Source organism: Acomys russatus, chromosome 10, assembly GCF_903995435.1.
Source record: "Acomys russatus chromosome 10, mAcoRus1.1, whole genome shotgun sequence".
Taxonomy (NCBI): Eukaryota; Metazoa; Chordata; class Mammalia; order Rodentia; family Muridae; genus Acomys; species Acomys russatus.
Window position 1 is genome coordinate 34,945,760 of NC_067146.1, and position 25,963 is coordinate 34,971,722.

The window sequence follows — 25,963 nt, forward strand, 5'->3', positions numbered from 1 at the left end:
AATAACTACAATAAAATAAAATGTTTTGAGTGTCTAAAAAAAGAAAAACAGAAAGAATGTTTCCTTTTTTTTTTTTTTTTTGGTTTCTTAAAATATATTTTATCAATTTATTCATATTACATCTCAATTGTTATCTCATCCCTTGTATCCTCCCATTCTTCCCTCTCTCCCATTTTCCCCTTACTCCCTTCCCCTATGACTGTGACTGAGGGGGACCTCTTCCTCCTGTATATGCTCATAGGGTAATAATGAGTGAGCTAACCCAGAAGCAGAAAGAGTCAAATGGTATATACTCACTTGTATCTGGACACTAGCCCAAGGGGCATGTGCCATGAATGTCTTCACTTATCAGGAAAGTAGGGCAGAGGGGAGGACATCCTATTGGGACTCTAGGTGAGAGAAGCATGGGAGAATGGGGAAATAGAAGGGTCCAGAGGGTCCTAGAAACCTACAAGTAGAACATTATGATGGGTGGATCTTTGTCTGGGTTTCCTGCTCAAACTATGTCACCAGCCAAGGTCAATACATGCAGTAAACTTCGAACCCCTACCCAGATCTAGCCAATGGACAGGACATTCTCCACAGTTGAGTGGAGAGTGAAGTCTGACTTTCACACGAACTCTGGTGCCTCATATTTGACCACATCCCCTGGATGGGGAGGTCTGGTGGCACTCAGAGAGGATAGCAGGCTACCAAGAAGAATATGTTTCTTAACGCCTGAATTTCCTGGGATTCTGCTTGTCTTTGAATATAAAGGAGGCCCTGTTAATGTGTATCATCTCACTCATATTGGCTATTGTTTATTTGAATAAGACTTCAGCATCTGCAAAATGTCTATCCTGCCAAATATTTTGGACAGGTCTCCAAGAAATGGTTCCCTTGTGTGAAATAACAGCAGCTTCCTTGACCTGAGGTCCTAAGATGCACTCTGCAGCGCCCCCTATCTGTAGTGCCCCACATCACAGTTTCTCTGTGGTCATGCAGTGCTGGGCACATTGGCTGCCAGCACTCAAATGTTAATATTTTATAAATGATAAAGGTCCTTTAGAATCCTCAAGATGCCAACCTTGAGAAAAAAAAAACACAATTACAGGGAAGTGGGAGAAAAGAATAAAAGTAAACTTTGTTCTCCCTGATTTTGTGTGTGCCCCAGTGTGTTACTGAATAAAGCATTTCCAAAGTTTTACTTCTAATTTGTTCTTCATTGTAATTCCATCTTATATGCAAAAACAAATGATCAAAGTACAAGAAATATAGGACTCGGAGATTGTTCTTTCTTTGAAATTGAGTAACTATTAGTTTTGCTTAACATGACAATAGTCACCAGCCACCCAACACTCTGAGCTTTAGTATTTACAAAGACTGAAATTTAACAACAAAAACCAAGTCAGTGTGTGATTCTGAACTAGTCACTATCAATTGTTTACCAACTAACATAGGAAAGTCATATTTGAAATTGAAAAATGAAATCCAATGGGAAGGATAAGAGAGATGGGGGGAGGGGGAGGGAGAGAGAGAACAAGCAATCACTTGGGGTTGACATAAAAGTAATTTGCTGTGATGAAAAGGAATTAAAGAAGACTGATGGGAAAAGACTTTGTCATGGAGGAAACTGAGAAGCCAGAAGCCACTTTCTGTACCAGTAGGCAGTCCTCTGTCTTTATTTGTAGTGGCACTATATTGCTAAATCTTGCTTGCTCCTTGATAGCTCACCTTAAGGGCTAAACTAAGAAATCCAATTACTTTCTAGAAGCTGTAGTGATGACCAACTAAACTGTGGCCCCTGGGGACAGTATTTGTATCCTTTGACAGCAATTAATGAAACCAATAAATCAATTAGTTAAATTAAATTAAGGCCCACCCAGCTGTTTCCACAGCCTGCCCATGTGTAACTAAATGTAATTATATAGGCACCCTGGACATAAAACAGATACAGTTCGAGTGATCTTTACTGCCCTTATGTCCTAATGCCTGCTCCCGCTTTATAAAATTATAGTTATCCTACCTTTGTCTTGACTCTATATTATATGAACTTTGCTTGGGGGATTGTTCTTAATAAAGGGCCATGGAAATAACTCTTTGTACCACTGAGTGATAATGGATTGCACCCGGGACCTGTTCTTTCTACTTAATCCCTTCCTGGATTTAATAGACCTCATTTTTCTTACAAAGTAATTGTTGAATCCATACCCATTTTGTATAGTAAGGAAGGGACTCTTCTCTTTCTTGACATTGTTGAGTGTCCCCAGACTGGCTTTCCTTTCTAGGCCCAGGCCTCCTTATGACCGCAGATCCTCTGCTCCTGCTGCCTGAATGCTTACGCTGTTTCTCTCGCTCTATTGCCCGCCCCCCCCCCAACATCTGTGTTCTCACTTCTCCAGCCTCTCCTCTCTGTATTACTAATAATCAATGTATCATAGCAGTTGTCCTCCTTCATCAGCTCAATAAGCACTTTATACTTTCTTGGACTTTTCCAGACCAACACTGGTGACCAAGCCATTTATTTGTCTTGCTATGCTTTCAGAGTAATCATGTGACCTCACCAGATCTCCTCTATGGCTTTCTTGTTGGAGACAGGTTTTGGTACTCTGTAGCTCAGCTGGCATGGAACTCACAATATGCCACACAGGCTGGCTTTGAACCTATGGTCCTCTTGTCTCAGCTACCTGTTCTATTATCTCCATTTATTCTTGCCTACTGATACCTCTTGCAGAAACGTCACATATTTCCCAAGTATCTATGTTTATAACCTAAATATAAAAATATAGAAGATTGTTGGGAAGCACAAGTAAGTAATAGTTGTACTGGACTCTAATCATAATAAATCTCCCGCCACAAGGATCTACAAAGGAGATGATGAATTAACCTGGACTAGGGAAGAGCCATAGAAGTGACATGGACAGTGAACAACCAGATCAAGAAAACAAACAGCATTTCCACTATACATAGGAGTATGTGTAGAGCCCCAAAGTTATGAAAATACAGCCCAATGGGCTTTCAAGTGCCATGATTTTGAATGTTTGTGGAAGATACTGTTGAAAAGGTAGACAATGACGGAAACTCTAAAATGTTTTGAATGCTTTGAAAGTTTAGACCTTTTCATCCAAAATGGGTCAGCTAATATATCTGGTTCAACATATGCAATCTAATCTTATGTGAATTGGAAAATCTACTTGTGAGAAGTGAGAAGCATGTTTTGGCAGGAGGAACCAATTAGGTGCTCATTTCAATGGTACAGGACCTGAGTCGGGGTTGCACAGATAAAATGGCTGCATTTATTTCTGATACAATACTAAAAACTGACAGTAGAAAAACAGGAACTGATGGGCAACTCTGGTGCTTCTGAAGTTGTGTGTCTATGTGTGTGTGTGTGTGTGTGTGTTTGTGTGTGTGTGTGTGCTGTACTTGTGTGCAAATGCAAAGGTGAGAGGTCTGTGTCAGATGACATGCTTTGTAGCTCTCTACCTTCCACTTTCAGCCAGAGGCTCTCACCGAATCCAGAACTCACTGACTATCCTAGAATGGCTGGCCAGCATGCCCCAGGAACCCTCATCTCTGTGTCTCAGCACTGGGATTACAGACACGTACTAACCATACCTGAGTGTTAAAGTGCATGCTTGGGATCTGAACTCATGTTTGTACAACAGACACTTGAGACACTGAGCCATCTCTTCAGCTCTGCGATTATTTACGATTGCATGTGATGATTATTAAATTCATGCAATGCCATGTGTTCGACCAAACATCTCAATACTCCCTCACTGCTGCGCTGTACTGATGGAAATTGAATTCCTGAATCTACATTTTTTGGTTACAAGACATCTATATGCATCAGGTTGTGACTTAGCAGATTTGAGTGAGCTGGGGCCCAGCACCACTGGACTGTGACCCTGGGACCAGGGAGGACCCTGGCTCTAGAGAATAGGAACTTGGCGTTTGTAAGTTAAGGTCAGCATCCAAGGGAAGAGACGCTTAGAGTGGGCACATCAGAGGGCTATTTTCCAAGCTGAGAAAAGTCCAGGCTTGCAAGCTGATGAAGCGAGGCACCTCTCTTTTTGAGGAAAAACACGCAATCACAGAAATGCGTGACAGCTTCACTGGCCCTTTGAAAATTACGTACAAAGCAAAATTAAGACTGCATGCCTGAAGAATGAGGTTCACGCTTCTCAGTCTGTCTTGCCGAGGCCTCAGGATTTGGGTTCTGAGAGCCTCTCAGCACTCTTTTATCTCACTCTGCTTGCCTCAGACACTCAGCTGAAAAACAAATTACATTCCCAACTCTCAACCTGTCCTCGCGTCATTCTCCTTTTTATAAGAAATGTCGAAATCCTCTTATTGACATCCTAGTCATCCTTCAGTGGCTGAACTGAAAGCCTGCACCTTTTATGAAGTCTTCCTTGATTCATCCATCAACACTGGGGTGATGGCCCCTCTCTTCTTGTCACTTATATACCTTATAACTATTTCCTCATGACACTTATTACTTTCTTCTTTAAAAAGAAATAAAAGACGTTTTTTTTTTTTTTTTTTTTTTACCTTCCTTTCTGAGACAGACTCTTCTTCTGTACTCAGGCTGGCTTTGAACTTGCAGTTCTTTTGCCTCATTCTCTTTGGCAGAGATATTACAGGTATGCACCACCACACTCGAATTATTATTTTCCCCCTTTGTACTTTTTTTTTTTTTTTAAATACAGCTAATCTCTTTTCTTGGTTTCTGCAATGCCTGCAACCAGGAGCCAGAGGCCAGGGTTTGTTCAGCTTGCAGCAGCATAGAATTCTTTGCAGGTGTCAGTCACATTCCCAGGACAAGTGTGTCCTGCTCTAATGGGAAAGAAAGGGCACCTATCTAATTCTATCCTGCTTGTATTTTCATAGCCCTTCATTTCAGGGACCAGTCCCTTTTCACTTCCCCTTTTTTGCATGCAGTTTCCCCCAGTGCTTCTTCTGCCCAATGGCATCTTCATTTGAAGATGTCCCCTTGGAGATCAGTTTCTCCCCTTCTCTAGCTGTTTGAATGACTTGGTTGTTGATTCCTCTCCATTTGTTTTTAGGCCACTCAACTCTTATGTTGGCTTCATTTAATCTTGGGGGGAGAAGTCCAATCAAGTCTGCGGAAATGCATCAACAGGAGCTATGGAAATGCATCAACAGGAGCTACGGAAATGCATCAACAGGAGCTACGGAAATGCATCAACAGGAGCTATGGAAATGCATCAACAGGAGCTATGGAAATGCATCAACAGGAGCTATGGAAATGCATCAACAGGAGGTTCAGACAGCAGCAGCGTTTGCCCTTTTTATGTCACTCCAATAACCTTCCCTAAAATACAATAGGTTGCAGAGCCACCACTGAAATATTCAAATTAATTGTATGCAGTACAAGAGTCCCGTTCTTTGTTTGATGTGGAAAACCACACTTATAACTTGGGCGGAAAGCAAGCTTTTTTCTGCGTTTTCTGCTGGGATTGGCCTTAGGGTAGTGGGATGGCCTGGGCTACCACACTGTGCATGGAAGAACAGCATCCTCTGCTGGTCAGAGAGCTGCCGAGGTGGCCTGAGGGTGGAAACTCAAGGAAGGTCTAGAAGACTCTTGGCTGACATTTGTATTCCAGGTTGGGAATTGAGGTTTCTAATGCTTACCATGGGGCATATTCCGTTCTCCCTTTTCTACCCAGATCTTTCCCGTTAGGAATTGCTCTTGTTCGTAACTCTCTTGGAAAGTTTCACTGTGCAAGGTTTTCGCTATGGTTCTATCACAGTGAATGTGGGCTCGAAGAGAGTAACTTGGTATCCTCTTCATCAGATATTTTATTAGAAGCCAGCTCTGATGGTGTTGTCGGTGATTCCTATGACTACTTCATTAGCGAGGATATCTCACACACTGACATCCTCTTGGTATTTACAAACCCTTGGCTGGACTCCACAACCAGCCATCATTAAATGAAATTTCCATCTGTAACAAATATGCGTGAACATGAGTGTATCTTGTGTTTATTATAAAACGCAGCACTTGACATTTCCTTCTCCCCCACGAAGATCGTGTTGGCTCAGCTTGCCTTCTACTGCCTTGTGTGTCTGAAGGTGAACGCACTCCACATTGCTAGCTTTACACTGTTATTCAAGGAATCTTACAAAACAACATGCCTTTGGGACATGAAGAAAAATATGGTTTGGGAGAACTGAGGATAGACAGTCAGAAGGCAATTGTACTGACTTTTGTAAGACTAATAAATTGTTAAATCACACACATCCATTTTTGTGATTACTAGGCACATGCACTGCTTCATTGTCATAACTAACAAGAAGACCTTTCTTCTGCATATGAAAATGGGAGAACATTCCAGAAAACCTTTCCATAGGCATTTCCTTAGGAAGCTCCCTGTATGGGTATTTCCATATGATCATGATAGCTTGTCCTCACTCCTTCTGTGACTCCCACTAATTTGATCCTATGGAATTAAAGAAAACACCATGATCAGTTCAGCATATTTTCTACATTTCAAACTAGTTTCCATTTAAGGCTTTTAAAATTAAGAATGACATCCATTTTCCCCCTGTGGCTCATAGCATCTGAAACAACTTCGTTTTATTAGAAGATGTCATTGATTTCACGGAGAAGGTTAATATCCAGCAACCAATATCCACAAACATCCCTCTGCCCAACAGTCATAGCTGCCTTCACTTATAGCACTATATTGTAATTTCTTTATGATGAAGTAATTAGCATTAAACCATCCTTGAGCTTATTATGATTACAATAGCTGCTGTAATCATAGTCAGTCATAACCATAATTACCATAACAAATATAGTGGCTATTAAAATAAATTTTAATAACTCACTCTATCATTAATGTAATTGTTATTGTTAACTTCGTGCCCTCTTTTAAGCTGTGTGATAATGAATAATTGACAGATCTGTGGAAATATGAATCATGAAGCCAAGAAACTCCATTCTCTGCACTAATAAAGTACCAAAAGTTTGTGTTAGAAACACTGCATCTTTCTTAGAACTAGTAGTTTTGTGAATTACATTGAGTTTTGTAAGCTATCTCTTGCTTTAAAATTTACTTTAAAGTAGAATATAGACAGACCAGTACAAAACTAATAGGGACAAGTAAGAACTAGGTGCTCAGGTCCCCACAATACTATATAGTGAAAGCAGAAGAGAAAGAAAACACTTTTCATTTCTTTCTTTCTTTCTTTTTTTTTATTCTTTGAAGTTTTACTTTAATTTTTCTTTTTCTTAATTTTTAATTTAATTTTATTAATTTATTCTTATACCATCTCAATGGTTATCCCATCCCTTGTATCCTCCCATTCCTCCCTCCCTCCCATTTTCCCCTTACTCCCCTCCCCTATGAAGCAAGTTTGACTAGAGGGCAAATTTTAGTGCTGGCAAAATCTTATCTCACTTCCAGTCTTTTATATCCAGCTTCTGTTATAGTCAGCGAGGCGCATTGTGGTGGAATCCTGTCAAAAGTTAACGCCAAGATGGTGAATCAAATGTCTAGTTTGTTTCCACATAGCGTCACCTAGCAAAGGAAATGAACTCATACAGAGCCCCTTGTATGGGGATGTTCTTTTGCTTACTGGTTCTCAGCAGTTGAGACGGGTAGGGCTAGGGTGCACTTCCTCCAGTTGTAGTAAAAGATTTGTGGAGGTTGAAGAGTTTTGTGCCCTCTACTGGCCAATTTCAGTATCACAACTTGGTGTAGGCCTTAGCATAGTAGTGTGGTGTATGCAGTAGGACTGTTGCCACAGATGCAAATATCCATCTTATCTTTTCATGTCCCATCGACACAAATATCCATATTACCTCTTCATCTCCTACCATTTGTCCACTTTGTTTCTTCAAGCACATTCATATACCCTTAATGTTCTATGCAATCTACTGTCAATTTTTTTTACATATATGGAAAGAATTTATTTCATGCACAGCAAACATAAGATACTTTAGCAATATGAATTTTACATGCAAGGGAGCCTTGCAGTTATTTTAATTATGCCTTTTAAATATTTTACCTATACATTTATATTATTACACATATATACAATAAACTATAGCAAGAAGAACAATGACACAATCAAGAGTTGTATAAATGTTACATTCTTAGTGTTTTGGCTATTTGTATTTGACAGCCTTGAATAAAACATCTTTCTATCTTGGTGCATCTAAAATTCTGAATGCAAATCAATATCTGTCATATCTTGTCATTATCAACTTAAAACATCTATCTAGACCTAAAAACACCTTAATTCCTAAACTATCTGGTCTTCAACCCCTTCAGAGACTTGAGAAGGAAGCTAATTGTTAGTTGATCAAATCATGGTCATATCAATTACTAGTCTATTTTTAGCACAAGAATATATATCTTAGGCACAACACAATCTATATGATTGTATAGAAAGATAAGCTAAAATACAGCATTTAAAGTGTTTTTATTATTTTAAAGATTCACTGACATGGGGCATGTTAACTCCTGGCAATACTCAGCCTAACTCAAAGAGGATGATGAGCATCAGAGAACCTCCTTATGGAGATGGCTTCAAATGTGACAAACAAGCCACTGGGAAAAATGTCCTCATTTCTACCACGGACAGAATTCTGCCTAAAAAAGGGCAAGCTTGGATGCAGGCAGAGTTGACAGCCAAACTCTTCCAAGACAGGGTAAGCAAGTTCTCAATATTTCCTGCTTCACAAATATGTCTGTCAGATATATTGGGCCAGAAGGCTGAAAATGATGCCCCAATGTTATAGAGAGTCTTGGGTGACTATTCAGGTAGCAAATTGACTCTGTCATCTTCTCATTTGGAAAGCTACCAACTTGCAGCTTTCTTTGTTTTTGAGGATTCCCTTCTGAACTGTTTACCTTATGACCTTTTCCTCCATGGCTTGACTGTCTGAAAGTTCCACATTTTCCCACACGATGTTTATTGTTATTAATTCTGTTGCTCTTCTTCTGAGACCATCTTCCTGTATGTTTGCTGCTGCATTCCTGATAGTCATTCAAGACTGTTTTGTTGTTGTTTGCTTATTTTTGGCTTTGTTTTTAATTTAGTGTTTCCACTGCCCGATGCTGCCGTGGCCTGTCCGCCAGCCAATTTGTGTTATGTCGCCTCTTACCTGTTGACCGCCTTTGGGCGATCAAGTCCTCTCCTAGCTCCAAAGACATCAAGAAGATACTAGACAGCATGAGCATCGAGGAGGACAATGACCAGGTCAACAAGATCATCAGACAGCTGAATGGAAAAAAAATCGTTGAGGATGTCATTGTTCAGGGTGTTGGCAAGCTCAGCAGGGTGCCTGCTGCTGGGGCTGGGGCTGTTTCTGCTGTCCCTGGCTCTGCAGCTCCTGCTGCTGGTTCTGTCTCTGATGCAGCAGAGGAGAAGAAAGAAGAAGGAGTCCAAGGGGTCAGATGACGACATGGGATTTGGCTTCTTTGATTGAATTCCTGCTCCCCTGCAAATAAACCCTTTCCATGTTAAAGAAAAAAATAGGTGTCTATTATTTTAAATATTCTTTATTGTAACCTTATAGCTGTTGATGTACCACTCCTCACATGCTGGGTACCACTCGAAATATGGGGTACGGAGGACTAAGGAAAAGCCTCCAATCACAACCAGCTTCTACTCTGTATTTTGTCCCTGAGCAACTACAGCAACTAATTTTCTTTCTTTCTTTCTTTCTTTCTTTCTTTCTTTCTTTCTTTCTTTCTTTCTTCCTTCCTTCCTTCCTTCCTTCTTTCCTCCCTTTCTTTCTTTTTCTTTTTTTCCTTTTTTTAAGAGAAACTTGTTGAGGGGAGCAGCCTCGGAGGGAAACTTTAGTAACTCCGATTTGGAATTATTTTGTATGTATTGTACAGCAACGTGGCTATACTAATAACAGGATAATGTATCCTTGAAAATCACTTTGAGGTCTCTAGGGTTCCCACCACAAAAATGATCAGTATACAGACAATGCACATATTTTTAGCTTGATTGAGTGAGTCCACAATGCATAGGAATTTCAAAACATCATATTGCACACAGTAAATATTTACAGTTTTGTTAACATTAACTAATACATACATTAACTGAAAAAAAAAAAAAAAGAAAAAATTGACCTGTTGACTGTGAAATGGCATTGTAGAACATGGTATTATAGATAGATACATGAATTGAGTATGCATATACTGGAATACTTGAGAATATTTAAATACCCATTTATTTGCCATTTTAAATGTGTTAGATCAATTCAGAGTGAGGAAGGATAGCAAAGAAATCTGTGGGCTGGACCCTGGAGTCATTTGAATGCTGCAAAGACAAGGAAAAAAAAAAATGAACAAAGAAAATAACATGACAAGTGAGGCAGGTAGAAGACCCAGGGGACAATGTTAAGTGCAGAAGGTATTTCAGAAATGACTATTGTGTCCAATTTTGTCATTGGGATGATAAGCCAAGGAAGATGAAGTCTAAGAGCCCACCTGCGCATCTGTACCGATAGGCATCAGGGACATCATCCGTGATTGACTCAGCTCGCCAGATGCCTGACAGAAGGGAGTCCAAGAAAGAAAGTGAAGGCAGCATAAACAGGCAATATTAAGTAGCACTGTAGTATTGGAGAGGTAGAGAATTCAGGCAGGGGCAGTGGGAGACCCTGCGTTTGTCTGCGTGGAGATGGGCTGATCTAGATAGCGAGACCTGTAAGGCGAAGGGCTACACTCTCCAAGAAGCTCTGTCCGTGAACAGATAGGAGAGAGGGTCACAATGGTTAGGTTTATCCTCATCTGTTTATCCACAGTCATGGCTTAGAGAGAGAGAGACAGAGAGGAATGGGCCTTGATGCTGGCAGCTCAGGAGATCTGCTGGAAAAGTTAGTGCTGCTGCTGCTGCTGCTGCTGCTGGAAATTCCTAGTTTCTTTTCTCTCTCTTCTTTCCTTTCCCCTCCCAGTCTCTCTCCTTTTTCCGTGAGTGTGTGTGTGTGTGTGTGTAGTAAGATGCTGGTTCAGCTGAGAGTGAGTAGTACGGAAAGGGCATAGAATCTGGAGAAAAGAACAGAAGAGTTAAGCTGTGGTCTGGGAAGAAAGGAAGTGCTCTCCTATTTGTTTGTCAAGTCTACTTTCTCCAACTGCATAGCTCTCACTAACCCTCCAGGCAGGAATCATTTCCAGATAAGACGCTTAAAAATTTAGGGGCTCGTGGGTTCATGGCTGCTAAGGAGGTATTTGATAATTAGGCTATTCTCTCTCACTTAAAAATATCCACAACCTCTCCCACGTTTTATGTTTTAAACTAAGAATTTGGCACTCTGGCATCTGAGACGCATTTTGCAAAAACATGTTTCTGTTGCCATTAGATCTTAGTGAGTTGTGAAATACATCTTCTCAAAGGATTAACTCTGCTTCCAAGAAGGCTCCTTGCTGTGAGACTTGCCACCAGATGGGACATTCTACGCTCTCTATGTTAACGTTTCTCTCACAATTGCAGCAAAATAAATGCACTTTGTTTAAGCAAAATGAGCATATATATGTAAAACATGATATCATGTAAATAGCTGTGCAGATGAGAGTGGTAAAACTTGTTGCTGATGGATTAGAGAAACAAATGTGGAAAAAAAAAAAAAAAAAAAAAAAAAAAAGATGATTTGTTAGTGAACCAGAGCATGCCCAGAAAATACTGTCTACCATTTACTTTGCCAGCATGGCTTCAGGAGAAATGCTTGGTACAGTTCCAGCTTCCCAAGATGTTGAAATCTTGGAGAGAAAAATTCTTTGTAAAATGACAATTCTGAATGCTATGGAAGTCCTGCTCAGACTGGGACAGTTAGGGAAGGTGTCTGGGAGTGGCATCCTTGCACACTGGGGATCTCATTTAACAGCATTAACTTTGCCAAGACTGGCTTTGACACAGTGGAGATCTCTGGCTTTCCATGCCCACTGTACTGGCCTTAACTCTCCGTGAAGATTTTACATATATGCGCATCTTGTTTAGTCTCATTGAGACATGGAAAAATTCTGGTCAGCATTACGTCCACTCTGCGGTTTGAATGAGAAGGACCCCATAGGATTATATGTTTGAATACTCGGCCTCTAGATGATGAAACTGTTTGGGAAGGATTAGGAGGTGTGGCCTTGTTGGAAGAGGAATATCACTGGGAGTGGGCTATGAAGTTTCAAAAGAGACGCCATTCTGAATTCGCTTTTCTTTGCCTCAGAGTTGTATCTCAAGATGTGAACTCTCATCAGCTGTACTAGCACTATACCCACCTGCCTGCTACAACGGCCCTAGCCATAACGGTCATGAGTTCTAATCTTCTAAAAGTTTGTTTTTTGTAAGCTCCAAATAAACTCTTTCTTCTATAATTTGTATTGGTCATGGTTTCTTACCACAGCAACAGAAAAATAACTAAATAACTAAGATGTTTACTTTTGAGAAATCCGTACTGTAGTGGTCTGTAGATGCTTCTCTTTGGGACTGTAATACATACCTACTCTGTAAGTTTCTGCTTCTTGCTGACTTACGTATAGGTAGTGCATGCACACGGCGAGGCCATAAGTCTCAGCTCTGTGAGTATGTAGACTAATCTTGTCCGCTGATATTCCTGTGACCCTTCAGGATGTGTGTCAGACCCTGGGCACACATTAGGTATGGGAACGGCACAGTGAGAGTGCAGACAGCCTGAGTTTGCTGGCTGCTTCATCAATGTTGAGTTTCTGGTGGGTTATGTTGAGTGAGCACTGCCCTTCAAGATTCCTTGTCCTCTCTGGGCACTACATTATACCATCCAGGTATGAGCCATTGGCCTTTCCTTTTATTCCAATAAAGGGAATAATCTGGGTCTAATTATTTTTATTTTAATGTCTAATCCTCGTGAAACTGAAGGAATTAATATAGGCTCAGCGTGGAACTTCTGAGAGAAATGATGTCGGCATTTTGAAGTCGTGATTCTCAGACTTTGTTTAAGCGGTATATTTGTTCAGGCATTCACTCAGTGACAATAGGAGAAACGATTTTCTTGCCTTTGCCATCAGGTGGTCTACCTATTGGGATCTCAAGTGAGTGGGTGGAGGTGCCCATGGGCAGAGAAATGAAGCGTGAATGTACTGGTTGCTCTGAAAACAATCAAAAGAATTAAAATGAAATATGATTTTATGTTTATTCAGCCACTGGGAAAGAGCACAATGGTAATACTAACCTTTGGAGGGCGGCATCTGAGTTGACTACTTTGGCCTTAGGTAATCCCTTGATTTGATTCTCTGGGCTGTCCCATACCTCAGTGCCTTCCTCTGGTGGAGTGGGGAAAGCTTCCAGTAGAGAGAGAGTGTTAAGACCCCCAAACATTCTCCAAGCGAGGGGGAAGAACACCAACAGCCTTAGAGAAGATGTAGGACTGCTGAGAATGCAAACAAACAAACAAACAAGACTGCAGTGCAAAGTGAGCACATGAAACCAGGCTGCCACTTAGCCCATCCAAACAGCAGATATTGATACTTGTTTATAGTCAAGCTGAATATAAAACAACACTATGACAAACAATGCCAGTTTCAGGGGAGGCAAACTGCTGTGCAGAAAATGCAGGCACCCTCAGCTCTACTTTCACCTGCCTGTAGAAAAATCGATCTCATCCATTTCAGGAAAAATAACATAATCAAAAGCTAAATCATAACGAAAAGCACACTATCTGTCTTCTTCCTAGTTTGAAGGGAAATAGCCGTGACTTTCCATTCTTCTTAGTAAATAGTATTCATTACCTTAAACTGAAAGTTTTGTCCTTAATATGTTTAAGTTGTTGGTAACCCCTGGACGTTCCCCCTAAATTATTCCACCAGACTTTCTGATAGAATAGTGAGGCTGCACGTGTGGTTTTTAAAGCAAAAATTAAAATATACTACAATAGATAATTCACATGTTCAAAAATCACTCATTCTGGTAAATGTGCAACTGCCACAAAGGCTCCTGGTCATTCTGCTGAACAGTGAAAACCTGAGGCATGTCCACTGTCATTGAGACTGCCGCTAGGATGGCACCACTATGAAAAAATGCTTTATGTTGGGGTGCAGGAGTATTTCTAGTTAAGACTAATTTTTTCCTCCTTTAATTCACTGTATTATGCACATCTCTCTCTCTCTCTCTCTCTCTCTCTCTCTCTCTCTCTCTCTCTCTCTCTCTCTCTCTCTCTCTCTGTGTGTGTGTGTGTGTGTGTGTGTGTGTGTGTAAGTGTGGGTGCTAGGGTGCCACAGGATGCACGCAAGGTGCATGTGAGGAGGGCATTCTGTTCTCACCTTCTCCCTTGCTGAGGAACCTCAGCTCAAGCTGTTTCTATTATTGTGCTGTGAATTCCAGGTAAACTGGCCTTTGAATTTCTGGATAATTCTCCACTGTCTACCTTCCACCTTGTAGTAGGCACTCTGGGATTATAGATACACACCACTGCATCTTGTTTTTAATTTAGGTTTCCAGGATTGAACTCAGGACGTTAGGCTTGCGTGGCTAGGCCTTTTATGCAGTGAGCTCTCTCCTTGATTCACTAAGGCTGGAGAGAAAGCCTACTGATTGAGAGTGATGATCTTTCAGAGGACCTAAGTACAGTTTCCAGAACCCACATTGGGAAACTCATAACATCTATAGACCTAGTTTTAGAGGAATCAGACACCTTTCTCTAGCCTCTGGGGACAACCAGAAACAGATGTTCATAGACACACAGACACATAGACACACACACACACACACACACACACACACAGCACACAGCACACACACAAATAAATATATCAAAACAAAACTTTAAAAAATCAAACATTCAAAATAAAATTATAAATTAAAATTGTGTGTGTGTTTGTGTGTGTGCATGCTATGTTTGCGGATGAACTCACCTGTTTGGGTGTGTGTGAAGTTAGGGGCTGACACCCAGATGTCTTTTTGAAATCTACTCTCTCCTTCCCCCCTTCCTTTCTCTCTCTCTTTCTCTTTCTCTCTCTCTCTCTCTCTCTCTCTCTCTCTCTCTCTCTCTCTCTCTCTCTCTGGGATAGGGCCTCTCGTTGAACCTAAAGCTCAGGTTTTGGCTAGTCTGCATGCTCAGTGAATTCCTGGGATGCTCCTGCCTCTGTTGAGGTCACCAGCTTGTGCTGACACATATGGCTAAGGATCCAAGCACTTTATCTACAGAGTCCTCTTCCCAATCTTGATCAAAATTGTATGGAAATCCAGTAAATGTAGAAGACCATTCATGGACCCTGGGTCATTTTGCATGTCTATTTTCAAACCTTTCTTAGCTAATATATTTCAGGTGATCCCAAGTTTAAAAAAAAAAACACATAGGCATGGTTGGTGGGCATCATCTTTGTGACTAGAGCAAGCCTTGAATTTGGCCCCTCCTTGTCCTAGCTTTGTGAACTCACTGGCTCCTGGGACTTCCCGAAAGTCAGTTTTCCAATGTGTGGTGTTCATCAGCGGTCTCAGAAGGCTGTGAAGCAAGTTTAATTTTCTCATTTCTCAGATGAGGAGCCAAAGCTTGGCAAAGCAGCACGCTAGCCAGTCAGCTACCCAGCAGGCAGAAGTCAGCAGCAGGACCAAGCTGAGGCCCCTCTCAGTGTGGCTTCACTTCTTTCCTTTGTAATTTCCTGTTCAAAATGAAAATTTTCAATCCAAGCCACTGAAGAGAAACAAAACTAGCTATCTGGATGTCACTTGTGACTTTTTTTTTTATTTCCTGGACAAATATAACAATAATGAGTGAATATTTTTAAATGTATTGAAGAAATTGCCACCCTTGAACCAGAAAATCTTGTCCAGTACATCAATTCTTCTTTGATGCCCTTCTCTCTTGTTAAATATGATTCATGCTTTTACCTCATCTGTGAGTTTAAAAAAATCAAGTAAATAAAACTCCCTGATTCATCTTATTAAAAAAAAGATATTTTTCAAAAATTCTTATTTTTAGCAGTAGGACTGGAAGCTACCCTGAGCATCGTGAGCTGGCACACATGTACAGGCCTGAACTCTGGCATTTCTCACAATTTACAGCCATGTGAGGAAGGTCCAACAGATCCAGACTTAGCATGTCCAACACTTAAACCCTCATGCACTGCTCTTTCATGTTATGTTCATTCTCATATTAATCTCCTTCTCACATATGTCAGAAACTCCTTGTAACTTCCTCTCGATGGCTTCCAATTAATTTTCATTTTCCTTCATTCCACCTGGGAATTTCTGTCCTACAGTGGTTAATTCTGTCAAATGAAGAACATAAGATGCTGATAGGAAGCTCATGAAAGAGCCTAAAATGGTCCCTGAGATGAAGCAAGTGGAGCGATTCCTCCACTATTCTCAGCCTATGACTTTGGACCAGCACCTTCCCTTCTCTCAGGCTCAGTGTTCTGGATTTAGTGAAGCTGGGAGTCCTTGGAGAAGTTTGTAGACTATCCCATAGAGACACATTGTGTTTGTCTTTAATTATTAGTTCACGGTGACAGCTTTAAAACTAAACACACCCCTTCTTTCAGGATGATTTACTTTCAACAACTGTAAGGTGCCATAGTAACAGTAGCCCCAGCTGCAGTTTTTCCTTTATCACACCTGCTGCCACAATTTTACATACTCTCCCTACCTCTTATTATTGCTATTGTGACATCACGGTGCTGTCTTGTGTCAGAAGCTTTGGATACATGATCCTTCGTGCTTAACATCATTTTGTGTAATGGCTGTGGTAAGTCTGATGGGAGAGGAAAGTGGACCTCAGAGAAGTTAGTGATGACTGGAGTGGGGAAATGGTTTTAGTTGGTGAATGTTGGCTGAGCAAACATGGAGACCTACGTTTGAATCCTCAGCACCAATATCAATGCTGGACACAGCAAGGAACATCTGTCGGAAAGCAGGGACAGGTGGATCTCTGGGGCTTGCTGGCTAGCCAGCTTGAAATCCTGGTTCAGTAAGAGACCTGGACTCAAAATTACAGCGGACCATGACTGAGGAAAACACCTGCAATTGACTTCTGGCTTCTCCATGCATGCAAACACACCTGTTCATTCACTTATACACCTGCACATATTACACACACACACACACACACACACACACACATCATCATCATCATCATCATCATCATCATCATCAGCAGCAGCAGCAGCAGCAGCATCAGCATCATCACCATCATCACCACCACTATGCCCATAAACAAACCACCTAAGTGAGAGGTTGGTGTAGCCAAGCTGGTCCATTACGGACTTTGCACGCACCTGTCTCCAAAGCTCATACGCATGTATCAAGCTCTGTGTCTCATCTGCCCTTACAATACAGCTTTCCCCTTCAATCCCTCTCTGCCTGAACCAAATACACATGACAAAGTGCACTTCAAAAGGCTATACAGGAAGTGCAGATGGTTGTCCAAAAATGGTTTGTTTCTTTTGTGTTCACTGACTCTGACTTGTCGTGAATGCTTCAAAGTTATCTTAATGTCATTTCAAAGGCAATTGAGGGAGCATCCGTGGAGATGGATGGCGTCGGCAGCCTGTTGCTGAATGCATATTAAGTTCTATTCACGGATTTCCTAGCAACCAGAGCCCAGTGACGCACGCAGCCTGTGAGCTTGTGTTGTGCTCATGTAAAGAATTCAATCACTTGGATTTTATTATTAATATTTTTAGAAAGCCTCACTAGATTAGCTGCTGGAAATGCGTTGTTATCCGAGTTACTATCGGCAGCTGGCTCCAGCGACATCTGAAGTCACGAGGACTCGCTGGTGTTCAAAAATGCTTTTGTAAGAGATTGCTTCCATTTTAATACATCTGACAGTTAAAGATTTGCTTGAGAAGGAAGGAAATTAAAAAGAGAAACTTTACTCTAGAAATGTGTGATCTTGGCAACATTCCCTTATGATACAAACCTAATAGATATGAGCTCCTGTATCCAGGCAAGACAACAGGCTGGCTCTTCAAGCACATTTACAGCAAAAGGACATGGTAAAGCCAAGAACATAAACTTAATGTGCTCCCTTCATAAGACATTCTATAAGAGAAGAGAGCAGTATTTCACATATTAATTGAATACAAATGTCACACGGTCTTAAAGGACATCGATGTTTGTCCTTCAATGCTTCAGCTAACTTGATCTAGTACAGGCTACTTGCCAGTGTTTCTCAAGTCTTAATTCGTGCTTTATTGGATACGTGGTAATTATACAGGTAGACTGGTGCAGTAGTGTGTGCAACATTCAGAGTTATGGTGAAACGTATGCACATGTTAATAGAGGAGCCTTTCTTCACTGCCAGTGGTAGTGCTATGCTGTGCAGTCATTAGGAAAATCAGCGCGGTGGTCTCTCAAAAAGCTAAAGTTAAAACTACAGTGTGATCCAGCTGTACCACCGATGGCACATACCCAGAGCATTCTAGATCCTGCATCGGAGGTATTTGCTCATGCATGTCTATTGCTGTTCTGTTCACAAGATCAAGGAAATTGAGTCAGCCTGGATGTCTATCAACAGAGGGAGGATGAAAATGGGATGCATTTATGTGATGCAATTTTATTCAGTGGTGAGAAAAATAAAAGGAGATTTTCAGGAGCATGGACGGGATTGAAAAAAATCACACAAATAGGAAAACTCGAGCCCAGAAAGACAAACATTGCACCTTTTTTGTGTGTTTGTTGGTTTGTTTTAATGGAGCTTGTAACATCTACTTTTTCTTTATGTGTATTCATGTAAGAGTGGATGTGTGTAGGATCTGGGATGCTAGAGAAGGGAAGGAGAAAGGGGAAAGAGGCTTTAAGAGAGGGGAGCAGGGAGGGCAAGAGAACACATGGGATGTGGAAGGGGAAAGAGGTGGATTTGAGGTAACAATGTATGAATCTCAAAATGGCCTTAGAGTCACAGAGAGATGATAATGCGAGAGGGAGGTGTGTAAGCTATCTGTGCCTGAACGTGGAATCTGCAGCTAGCAGAACCTGAGCCTCCTCATGTGCATGAACCTGCATATACGATGACGCTAGAATGTGTATGCAGCAACAAGGACAACAACAACAACCCAAGCAAACAACAAAAGAAAGGCTTATCATCAGCTCTCCATACAGCGTAACTGACATTTCTCCGACAGCTCTTTCTTTTTTCATAGAAGCAGAATCTCGCAGTGAATATCTAAGCACCGCCAATGAAAACACGTTCTTCTCATTCATTTGCCTCAACAGCACTTTTGTGATGTTTGGAATAAAGCTTTAAGAGACAGATAAGAGTGACAGGAGCCAAGACATTGCTCACTTAGAATCCCAGATACTTGACAGGCCAAAGCAGGAAGGCCAAAGCTCCAGGCCAGCTTGAGCCATTCAGCAACACTATTCCTCAAAATAAAACAGAAAAGGCTTGGTTTGTTAGCCTAGGGTTAGAGATTTCACATGTGCACAAGCCTTAGGTTCATTTCCTAGTTCTGAAAAAGAAAAGAAAAAAAAAAGAGAGAGAAAAAGAGACAGAAAAATAATTGTATAATTATTCTAGAAAACAGAAAAAGTTGTGCAGTACAGTTTACCAGGAAATTATTATAGATTACTTAAAATAATTTGTTGTGAGTCAAAATTTTAATTTTTTAAGTGTCAAGAAGTTATCCCTATTAGAAGCTTTGTTTTGATTCATATTTAATCTAATAGAAAAATCATTGCTAGACATTTTACTAAAGTAGCTTTTCTTTCTTTCTTTAAAGTAAAAAACGTTTATTCTCTCATATAGTACATCCTGACGGCAGTTTCTTCTCTATCCTCTCTTCCTCTTAGTTCCTTTTCCCACCTCCTCTCTTTCCCAGATCAACTCCTCCTCCATTTCCCTTAAGAGAGAGGGGGGCGGTTAGGGGATGCTCCCAGGGATATCCACCAAACATGGTTTAACCAATTTCAATAAGACTGGGCACAAACCCTTTTTTTTCAAGGCTGTATAAGACAATGCAGTAGGAGGAAAAAGGTCCCAAGCACAAGCAAAAGAATCAGAGGCATCTCCCACTCCCATTGTTGGGAGTCACATAATAACATCAAGCCACACCACCGTAACATATGTGCAGAGGACCTAGATCAGACCCTAACAGGGTTGGCGTTTACAGCTTCAGTCTCTGTGAGCACCTCGGAGGCCTGTTTAGTTAGATGATTCTGTGGGCCATGTTTTCATTGTGTCCTCGACCCCTCTGGTTCCTACAATCCCTCCACACTCTCTTCTGTGGGGTTTCCCGGGGTCTGCCTAATGTTTGGCTGTAGGTCTGTGCATCTGTTCCAATCAGTTGCTGGGGGGAGCCTCTCCGGTGATGGTTGGACAGGCACTGATCTACGAGTAGAGCAGAATATCATCAGGAATCATTTCATTGACTTTTCCCCTTTTCTTATAGTCCTCATCTCTCCGTACCAAGCACCTTATTAAATGAACAATTTTTTCTGTACCGACCAGTTTCTTAAATAACCACTGAAACTCACTCTGACCTAGGAGTCCAGGTCTTCTGACTGGTAAGCACAGGAACTGGTTTGCCAACTCACCAAAAACATTGAGTGTGGAGCTTGATTGCCACCCTTTCAGCTTCTTTTGAACAGTGGCAGATTGAAATGTACTCTTGTGGCCTTGACTTTGGGGCTCCTGAAGCTACCACAGCACTTACCTGTCATTTAGCTTGAAGGGTGTTGATTGTACCCACCATCCTCCCAAGCAAATCAATATCCATAGAACACAAGAGTCTGTAGGTTCCTTCCTTCTCTCTAGTCAAGAACTTATTTGCTCTCATTAAAGTTTAGAGGGGAGGTTGATTTGTTTATGAAAACGATCAGTATCTAGCCTTTCAAACCTTCTGTACTTTCCCCAGACTGTCTAATTATTCAGGGATTTCATTTCAGTGTGATTTTAACATTTCATATTAATGACCACCTGTTGCCAGATGGGAAAGCAATGATGGTGTCCAGTCAAGTATGCCGTAGCTGAGCTCCACACAGCCCATGGGGCTGCCTTGGGAGAAAGAGGTTTCTGAATGCTTTCAGCAAAATTAATTATTTTGGAATGAATGTGCCAGCTTCTCTCCAAATGGCTAAATGTCAATAAGCTGAAAATAACTTGTCTTCCTATGGGCCTTGATGTCAGTGCAAATTCATACTCAAGTAGTTTGCTTTTTCAGGCTGAAATAAATTACCAAACAGATCAACCTTCCCTGATGATGAGTCTTAAAATCTTGGTAGATGACTTATCTCATATAAATTTTAATGTTGGATTTGCACCATTGGAGAGGTTACCCTTACAGGAGTCTAGCAGATTTTTGTTGATGGTATGTGTTGGAATAATTAAAATAATCATGCATTACTGATTGTTGAAAGTCCAGGGCATGGGACACAGGTATTCATCCAGGTAGCAAAGGAAACTTGGCCAGAATTTATTAAGTACAACTGACACAAGAAACTAGTAGAAAAAGTGAAATGTAGGCTTCCTCTGGCCTCCAAGATTTCCCTAGATTCCTTGAGAAATACTTTTAAGTTTCACATAAGGATCTGAAGTTTCAACTTAAGGATTACTCAGAGTTTCAAGTCTTAATGTAGCTCACATGAAAATTATCACTCTTTGTATACATGGTGTGGTTTTGTTTTTAATAAGCGTCATTCTTTGGACTCAAGATTCATTGTATGGCTCAAGAGTTTTGAGCATTCATTGCTCTTCCACAAGACACCAGTTTGGCTTTTAGCACCCATATCCAGTGGCTCACAACAGCCTGCAAATTCAGTTCCAGGGGAATCCAATTCTCTCTTGGACTTCCTTGGCAGTGCAATCAAGTGCACTTATAGTCTCTCAGTCTCTCAGCCTCTCTCTCTATGTCTCTCCCTCCCCCCTCTCTCTCACACACACCTCTCTCTCACACCCAATCAAAAAATAAAAAAATGAATCTTTAAAAATTCCATCTTCTAATTCTTTGTATTATTGACATATAAAAATTGCTTCACTCTGTTTAAGCCCATATATAACCTGATCCATATGTTCATAAAATCGCATAATTGGAACAAATATAAAATGCTGTTTGTATTTCAGTAATATTTTTGTAATCTTTGATAAACCTCATCAATTTATAAAAAAGTTAAAGTGAGTTCATCACAATGTTGTGACCTTCCTCTTTTCATCTTAGATAATTTCTTTCATGTATCTCCGTGAATCGTTATAGCTTACACATGCATGACTTAAAAACCTATACTTAGAATATGTTCCTGTGAGCAATCCTTCTTTGCTTGACCTCCATAGTGTTTCCATATAATGATCATGAAACAATAATCTCCATAGAAGGCTTAGATTTATATACTTCTTAGTAAGTGTCATATAAACTTTTGTTAAGTAAGCTATCTTATTGATAGATTTTGTTGTTCAATATTTTTTGCATCGTTAGTCGTATTTCACTATCTTGAAATACCACCTTTAAGATAAATAGTCTAAGCCATTTCTTAAAGATATAATTCATGAAGTAGACATGTCTGATATATAAATGATCAATTGTTTTACTCCCTGCTGCATTTTCCTCTAATCTGTAGCAAACCTGCAGCTGGCATCACTCATGCCATCATTTTTTCAGTTCTCCCTATTTGGATTTTTTATAATTTTTAACAAATTCTCTAACTTGTCTGGACCATGAAGTCAAGTGTAGGACACAAAGCTCCTACATTAGATCACTTGCTGATATTTGATAAATTCTCAAAAAAATATAGATTTCTTGAAGACCCCCTCAAAAGTGTGTATTGAGACAGGATTTGAAAACCCTCATGTTGGAGCTGGAGAGATGGCTCAGTGGTTAAGAGCACTGACTGCTCTTCCAAAGGTCATGAGTTCAATTCCCAGCAACCACATGGTGGCCCACAACCATCTATAATGAAATCTGGTACTCTCTTCTAGCCTGCAGGCAGAATGCTGTATCCATAAAAAATAAATAAATCTTTAAAAAAAAAAAAAAAAAAGAAAACCCTCATGTTCAGCAGGATTTTAGGGCAAATTTTTTCACACACTAAGCTTCAGGACAGCCTGTTTGTAGTTACCTGAATTTGTTTCTCTTTAACAAAGAATTAATTTCTCTGTCTAAGCTGGTGTTGGAAAATAAAATGGGAGATATGTTCATAAGGACAATAATAGTTGACTGTACAATCTTGAAGGAGTAAAAAAAGTAGAGACATGATAGTTTAGGGTGAGAAGATAATTAAGACAATGGACGTAGCCAAAGATAACATAGTTTAATATGCAGGATATAACTCAAGAGGACTACAACTCCAAAAGTACATTAGCCTCCATTTACTCTATCTCTGAAACATCTTTTTTATTTTTATGTTGCTGATGGTTTAGTTATAAAAACAGAGGGGAGTGGAGAGATGGCTCAGTGGTTAAGAGCACTGTCTGTTCTTCCAGAGGTCCTGAGTTCAATTCCTGGCAACCACATGGTAGTTATCTATACTGGGATCTGGTGTCTTATTCTGGCCTGCAAGTGTACATGAAAATAGAGCACTCACATACATTTAAAAAAATCTCAGAAAACCAGAAAAGGAAATAGCAAGTGCAAGCTTAGGCAAGGTAGAGTCCAAAGACCGTCATTTGTCAGAAGCCAAATGAAGTTTCAACAATAGAAAGTGATTACCAGTGGAGTCAGAAAAAATAGTTAATGGCATGAGTAGATTTTGATGAACATATGTAATAAAATCAATACATTATGTAACACAGTTGTAGGTACTACTAAAAAGTGTATTTTCTCACTTCTTATATTTGTGCATTCTCCCCCAGGAAGCCCAGCTTAACCTGCAAAGCTAATTGAAATAAAGACAATGATGAAGGGGTAAATTGTGCTTTCTCAGCCTGTGAAAGCAGGAGGAGATTCACAGTAAAATATGCAAGAAGAGGATCTGCGGGTGCACACAGCATCTCTAAAATAGGCTACTTACTTCCCTCTAAGAGATTCATTAACAGTCTGTAGCTTTACATCAAATAAGCCATCAAAGTGAGGACTACATCAATGACAGTGATTTGGTCTTATACAAACTTAGAGGTAGAATGTGTTTGAGAAATTATCAAAACTGCCTTCCAAAGAGATTACTTTTCTGGATAGGAAAATAATAATAATCGTGGCTAGCATTAGAATTCTATTTTTAACCCTATGATCTTCTCTGATAGGATTCTGTGAGAAAGCTTGTGTGAAAAGACTCATGGTGCCCCATTTTCCCCCATCAATAACTAAGACAAACAGTGGTAGTCCCATTTGTCTCTGGGACCACTCCAGGTACTAGGGAAAAAAATCCCGAGGGCCATCAAGATACTTCAGCAACATGGTAGATAGGGGTTTTACCTAACATGGATGAGGTTCAAGTTAAAACTAAAACTGCAAAGCAACCAGTTAACTAAAAAATGCCACCAAAGCAAAGCATAAAAGAAAAAGTAAGGGGCTGGAGAGATGGCTCAGGCATTAAAGGCTAGACTCCCAATGAAAAAATATAAGAAAAAGTAAAGAATAGAACTTGGTTTTTGGTTGAAAAGGGATAATCCCCACATATATAAAAATATGATGCAATGATACATGAACTTTGATAGAAAAAATATTATAGCCAAGTGGCAGTAAGATAGCTTCATAGCACTGAACCTTAGCATTTGATATCCTTTCTAGACAATCCACGACTCAGAGAAAATAAGTTTGGGTGGGCCTAAAAAAATAAAAAAAAAAAAAAATCAAACTGTGAGTAGAAGGTGAAGATCAGTGTCTGAGTTGACTCGGTGGTTAACCTCGCACACTTCATGTCATGGTCTCCTTTTAATCCTCCTGCCTGATCAAGTTTATGAAATGAAAGTAAGGAGAATACTAACATGTCACATGTGACAGTGGTAATGATTAAAAACGAAAAGGACTAGAAAATGTTTGCTCAATCTTAAAGGCACTAAGTGTAGCCATAGTCATCTCATCAATCACAGACTGACGATAGCCAAGACTACAAAGTCAAGCTTTGGGTGTATATTATTCTATCTAGGCTATGATGGCAAAATCCCGTGGACCAGGTAGCTTAAATAAAGAAATTAATTTTATCATTTTGGAAGTAAAACATCTGAGACCCTGATGATCGTGTCTCACTTCAGCTCCCGCTCAGGCCTCCTCTGCAAGCATTACTACACTGGGGCCGAGAATTCCAAGATAAGGGGTTGGAGACACAATTCAATTAATAATTATGCAAATGTATTGTCAACAGTATGAAAACCAATCATATGATTACTCACTGATTATTCTGTTTCCAACCACAGCAAACCATTATGCTATGCTTATACATAGCTTTCATTTGTCTTATGGTATCTCTGAGAGATTTTAATGAAACTTTTTTATTAACAGCATGGAGAAAATTGACAAAAATGTAAGGAACCATGCCCTTTTGAGGCATGAGTTACAAATGAGTAATTTCTGCCCAAAGCCTTGAAACAAAATTAAGAATTAGCATAAGAAGTTAAATACTGAAGTCATGCCTCGAAGCTGCTGTTAACATTTGACAACATTGGTCTCATTTGAGATATGTTTGCCTATACAGCTCAAATAGAAACTACAGTTGAGATTTTATTACAGTGAGCAGCATAATAAAAAAATCATAATCAGAATAAGATAGCAGTAAAGAATGAAATCAAGTGTCACCAGTGAACAGCTATCTGGAGATAATAAATAATGACATTGCCATTTGTTAGAAAATGCAATATCTTATCTTATTGTTCAAGGCAGGGTAAAAGGAGTCTTGAGTAATAAAAAAATAATAGATTAAAAGACATGAAGTTTCAAGTTGCACCAATACAAATCACTAACTTACTTCTTTCAATTTTCCCATACATATCAGCTTTCCTTCCTGCCTTATGTCCTCCCCCCCCCCCACCTTCTCTCTCTCTCCTTTCCTCCCATCTGTCTTCTTTACTACTGACTACAGAGGGTTTCTCTGTACTCATAAGGAAGGGTACTAGCACTGATGGGGAAACAATCAAAGCTAGAAAAAAAAATTGTTCTTG

The 25,963-nt window shown here is 40.2% G+C and overlaps 1 pseudogene; it reads left to right on the forward strand.

Annotated features, from left to right (window-relative positions):
* The first annotated feature begins 5,162 nt into the window (after positions 1-5,162).
* On the forward strand, positions 5,163-9,448 carry LOC127194125 (60S acidic ribosomal protein P2-like; annotated as a pseudogene).
* The last annotated feature ends 16,515 nt before the right edge of the window (positions 9,449-25,963 follow it).